At 28.6% G+C, this 5,826-nt stretch overlaps 1 protein-coding gene across 1 annotated transcript in view; it reads right to left on the bottom strand.

Moving 5' to 3' along the window:
- The window catches only part of LOC118187712 (transcription initiation factor TFIID subunit 7-like), a 31,921-nt gene that overhangs the window by 10,605 nt on the left and 15,490 nt on the right, over positions 1 to 5,826 (bottom strand). The window lies entirely within an intron of this gene.

Below are 5,826 nucleotides of genomic sequence, written 5' to 3'. Positions count from 1 at the left end.
TATTTCTGAAACAAATTATTTTTGTACTTTTAAATGGATTCAGAAATTTCGTCTGAAAATCATACAAAAAATATTGAGTACTATATTAATTTATGTTGTATTACATACACATTTTCATTTTTATGTAATGTGAAAATTAAGTTTAATTATACAATGCAAAAAATCATTCATTGAATCCACGCTGTTTGCTTTGACAAAATGTTTGTTCTTTAATAATAAATTCAACTGATACAAATTTGCCCGAGATCATACTAAAAAAAATACATTATGCTGGTGATCAACTAAAATTTTTGCTTTCTGACATAAAATTTATTATTTCCATGACATAAAAATCCACTTATAAACTAAAATTAATCATTTCTCATTTAAATTTTTTTTACAATTTTTAAACACTGCAACTTATAATTTCTTGCTTTTTTTATTTCTGTTTATCACAACAGATGGAAACTACTAATTGACTCAGAGATTATTGCAATCCAACTTTTTTTTTAAAGCTGTTTAATAGCACATGTCCAGCCAGCTTAGAGCATACAGTATTATTTCATCTTTAGATAAATGAATTCCATGTCTATTTTCATCAAAATACACAGTTTTTCTACAAAATAAATTTTCTCTAAACTTAAAACTATCATATTTATTAAACTGCAAAAAAAAAAAAAGGTAATTTAAAGTGAATGAATCTTTTAAATTTTTGATGCAAGAATTTAAGATATTAAAGGTACAGTATAATTATTAATTTTTGAATGGACATCATGATTGTTACATAACACCTGCATTTAAAAAAAATCCCTTTATTAATTATAGGATTAAATGGAACTCTTTCTTCAGTGCCTGATCTTTTTTCTTGGAATAAGGAGAACCTTTCAATGAATATTGAAATCTTAGATTGCTTTTTATATAAATGAATTATGAAAGAGGATTACCTTTAAAAGAATCCTGCTGACTTTTCTCTGAGGTTTCGGCATATGTTTTTCATGAAAATTAAAAATACAAACTTACGTGATTTACAGAAATATCAAGTGTAATTTTTTCCATTTCAAAATTATGAGTTTAGGTTAGTAATAATAGCATTATCCATCTGCATCCAATTAAACTTAGGGCAGCGCATTTTCAAAATGATTTCTAGACAAGCTTGGAACTTGGAGGAACATACTAATATATTAGAAAAATTGTGATAACTACATTCAGAATTATAGGGTCTACTGTATAATTTTCAATGGAATGCTGTTATGTTATTAGATTATTTTGTAGAAGAACATGTATGCATTACTGTTTGCAACATTAATGTAACAACATATTTTTTCCTTTCATTTTGAATATATTTACAGTAGCTATTTTTTCCTGTATCTAAAAGAGCAGTAGATTGGACCAATGAAGTCATATTACCTGCTTTGCTTATGTTATTGGGTCATTAATTTGATTAGAGTAACAACACTTCATTATGAGACTTAATTGAATCATTGATTCATTTAAAACAATGTACACACACACATGGAGGATATAAAACTCATACAAAAACAAGACTTCAGTATTAGTTATTACAGGCTTTGGATAAATCCTTGGGCGATTTAGCTCAATTTTTTATTCTTAACAAACCCAAGTAATGATGACAAACTATGGCTAGCCTTCAGTGCATAGTTAGAGAGATGGAACTCGAAAGATGTGTAGACAGACATGACTTGTAGATGGCTGAATTGAATATAACTTTTATTGGCGGATATCAAAAACATCTCTTTCATTACACATGATCATGGGCACAATATGCACTCCATATATTTATACAGAAAGTATCACATTTTAGATAATGGCATAGTTAGTAGAATGACAAAGCAAGTAGAGCAAAGTAGCATGAGAACTAAAGGTAAAAAAAGTGCACAATTATCAATACGGAGGCTCGCCAAGAAGAGGTTTTGATTTAAGTCAAAAAGGTTTCACTTCTCGAAAGTTTAGATTTCAAATTAGTTATGTCATCAGCATTACGGGGTTTACATATTTTTTTATCTTTTATATATATATTTATTGCTATAATAATGAAACCTACACAGAAAATATTTTTGCTTCTGACATTCTAGTTAAAGCTTCATCTATAATTAACACAGGATATTGTTCTCACTGTATAGCTTTATTGAAATCTCTTGATTCTAAATATATTCCTATTTTATTAGGTTTGACCACTGAATTTTACTGAGAATGCACTCAGTAATTCTCTGTGGCCTTTTTCTTCACTTTATCTCTTATAGATAATTACCAGTACTGCCTCTTATTTTAAAAGGCTTCTACTTTTTTAAACAGTCTTATTCTTCAAATATATCTCTATCTTTGTCTTAGGTATAAACATTCATTACTATTTATATCAAACCTAACTACAGACATAATTTTAATACTAACAGAAAGTATTTCTTTGTCTCTAACTCAGAACTCTACAGTATAATTATTTTTTCCCATATCAGCAGTTAGTATAAATTTTCCAATAGCATCCATTTTTTACAGAGAATGTAACTAAACTTTTAATTTCAGACTTCTATGTCTGAATGTCAGGCATCACTTACGTTTATAAGTATATAGCACATTACCATGATATTTCAGTGGAAATGAAATTGATTTTATTTTTTTTTTACATTATCAATCCATTTCTCATTTATTATCCAAACTAATGCTTAATGCTCCTACTTAAAACTCTTAATTCTTCTTCTGAGTGATGATTTAGTAACTTGTTTCTCTCGTTTTGTTTACATTGAAAGCTTGTATTTTTTATTTAAATTTTATTTTATAGTTTTTACGATCATTCCCAAGATAATTTGCTTTTCACACTTATGACAGATTTTTTCCATATGCATGACACTTTTGTGAAATATTTGTTATTTAAAATAAAATTTTGACTCTTTGTCTCTCAATATTTACTTTTTAGTTGCACTCTTATTATGTTTATTTAATTTCTTTGGTAACACGTTTACAAAAGTATACTCATTGTTTATTATATAAAATTAATCTTTATTATGAAATCCTGTGATGCACAATTATCTCTACGGAGCTAGTTATATCAAGAACTTTTTCTCATATTATTTTTGTTTCATGTAATAATCTTGCTCACACTACATCATCTGTAATACCACAAACAATTTTACCTTTTATTAAATTGTGTGTTCATTGTACAAGCAATTAATTAATTGTTTTCTAGCTTTGTTTCGGAGGTAGTTACATAATCATTTATGGTTTCTAACATGTTCGATTTCCGGTAAAGAATAAATGTCTTTCATATGAAGAATAAATGTCTTTCATATGTAGAATAAATGTCTTTCATGTTCTTAGGTATACAGCATTCTGTAATTTTCATGTTAATTTCATCTAATTTATGTATTTTACTATCTTCTGCATGAAATGTATTACACATTTCAAGACTAAAAATTCCAGTTACACAAAGAAAAGTATTAACTCTTTTTTTTTATTTTTTTTTATTTTATTTTTATTTATTTATTTTTTATTATTATGTAAGCTACTTGCTACTTCATAAATTCAAAATGATCTTTTCCAGGTGAAAGAAATATTTCTGTCAGACTTCATTTGCTCTGGTGGCTTCAGGCTTTTCATTTTAAAAACAAAACACAAAATAAAGAGCATTCAGTTTCAACTATCTACACCTATTGACTTAGATACATGAAATTCTAAAGCATGATACAGAAATATTCAGCTGATTTACTTCTGTGTTTACATATTTTAAATTGACTGCCATTTACTGGTTGCAAAATTTTAAATGGTAAATGAAGTACTGCCAGCCATTTTCTACACTGGAGATTAATAATTTTGGTGCTATTTAAATGACTGCAGCTGTAACAATAAGTTCCCTATCCAATTCAGGCTTATTCTAACTATTTGATTATTTTACATATCTTTAACTCTTACCAAATTCTGAATGACAGTTTTTTTGTATTAAAAACATGCTGGAAAACAACAGATATTACATTTCAAATATTTTATTATTTAACTTAATTCAAATATAACCTTATTTATCATATTTATCAACAAATACGGTTATGCTTGTGAATATTTTCTTCATAGGAAACTAGCAAGCATTTGATTAATTATTACTAGCCAAATATATACAACTTAAATGCATACACTGATGACTACAAATACCCCCCCCCAAGATTAAATGGAAAACAGGTTTAAAAAATATAGCATGATTTTTGGGCCTTAAATATACATGCCATCATTTATTTCTGTATATTTCAAGTAAATATAATAAATTATTTCATTTCAAAACCACATTTTGCTTAAAACAAGACAGAACTTGCTTATAGCTTTCCATAAATTAGCTGTACAATGCAAAAAATTACAAAATTATTACGAAGTAAGATACAATATCACCCTGAATAAGAGTTGCAGAACAAGGATAATATTGTAGCAAACAACAGGAGCAGAACAACTGGAAAACAAAAATATTCTTTTTTTATATTCCCCTTCTACAGAGCAGAGAGATTGAAGATATCCTAAACATTCTAGAAACTTTTTTTCCTAGCGTAAGTATAGTGAAAAAGATTAAGATTGCTGACTTCCCCCCCCCAAAAAAAACAAGACAATGAATAGGTATTCAAAATAACTGCTGGTACAAAAAAAAAAAAAAAAAAAAAAAAAATACAGTGAGTTTAATGTCTCTTATTGTTGATAAAAAAGAAACAGAGCATGCACAATTTACTCAAAAATTCTACTTCCGTGGCATAAGGGAGTCAGCTACAGCCATCTCTGTTTTAAAACGCTAGTCAGTGGGAATGCATCCCTTTTGGCATTGCGGTAGGATAGCTGGATGTCTTAGCATTGGGTCTTCAAATCCTAGAGAAGGCAGGGATATTTGTGAATATATAAGGGAATGGTTCAATGCAAAGGCCATATGCCTTTGCAGCATATGGCCACTTAAAATACTGTCGAACTAAAAGATTCAAGTCACAGCCATACTCTATGTGTAGTGTTGTCAAACTAGTTTTGAGTCAATTTTCACCCTAGAATCCACTGCATATCCAGAATACTTTTGGTTTTGCTGAAAGTTATGTGACCAACACTTTGAGAAGCCCTGCCATACAGCATTAAAGGATGTTATAGAACAGGTTTAAGAGTTATAGACTTTTACGAACATGTAAGATTTATAACATGAAAAGCATAATTGGACTTGTTACTGATTACTGTTAAGGCTATGTGAACTCAGATCCCTTTAATACACGTCAGCACATTCTAGCTTCTCTAAAATTGTAATGTGTACCTGTGAACAGATTTGTCTTTTAAGTCATTTTTCATATCAAGCTTCTATTTAGAGTATTTTGATTCTCATTTAAAATAAAGCTGCATCAACAGAATTCTGAATTATTCTAGAATGAAGAATAATCCAAGATATAACATACTGATTTCCTGATAATATCTAAAACTTTCCTCTTTTGATGTTAAAGAAACATAAGTTATTACATAATGTTGAAAAGGACAAATAACAGTGGTTGCTGATTGAAAGTATGCAATATGTAATTCAAATAATATTTCCTTGCATACTTTCCTCACTAGCTTTTTAGAGCCAGGTTCTGAAAATTTAGAAAATATTTGCATAATTTTCCCCTTTCTCAATACATTCGGAGAGTGGGATCCCTTAAATTTTAAAATGGATTTGTCATTATAGTGATTGTTTTTATCTCACCAACAAAGATAAACCCTTGCAAACTAGCTGAAATGTTCACATTGAACCATTCCCTTATATATGTCAAACTTTATATCAGCCTATTACAAGAACTGACAAATCACTGCGAAGCAAACAATAAGCTAACATTCAGTCTAGAATTCCGTCAAGTC

This window comes from Stegodyphus dumicola, chromosome 4, assembly GCF_044657685.1.
Source record: "Stegodyphus dumicola isolate Sdum_Otavi_A_Nest chromosome 4, ASM4465768v1".
NCBI lineage: Eukaryota > Metazoa > Arthropoda > Arachnida > Araneae > Eresidae > Stegodyphus > Stegodyphus dumicola.
This window is presented reverse-complemented; position numbering and strand designations above follow the sequence as displayed.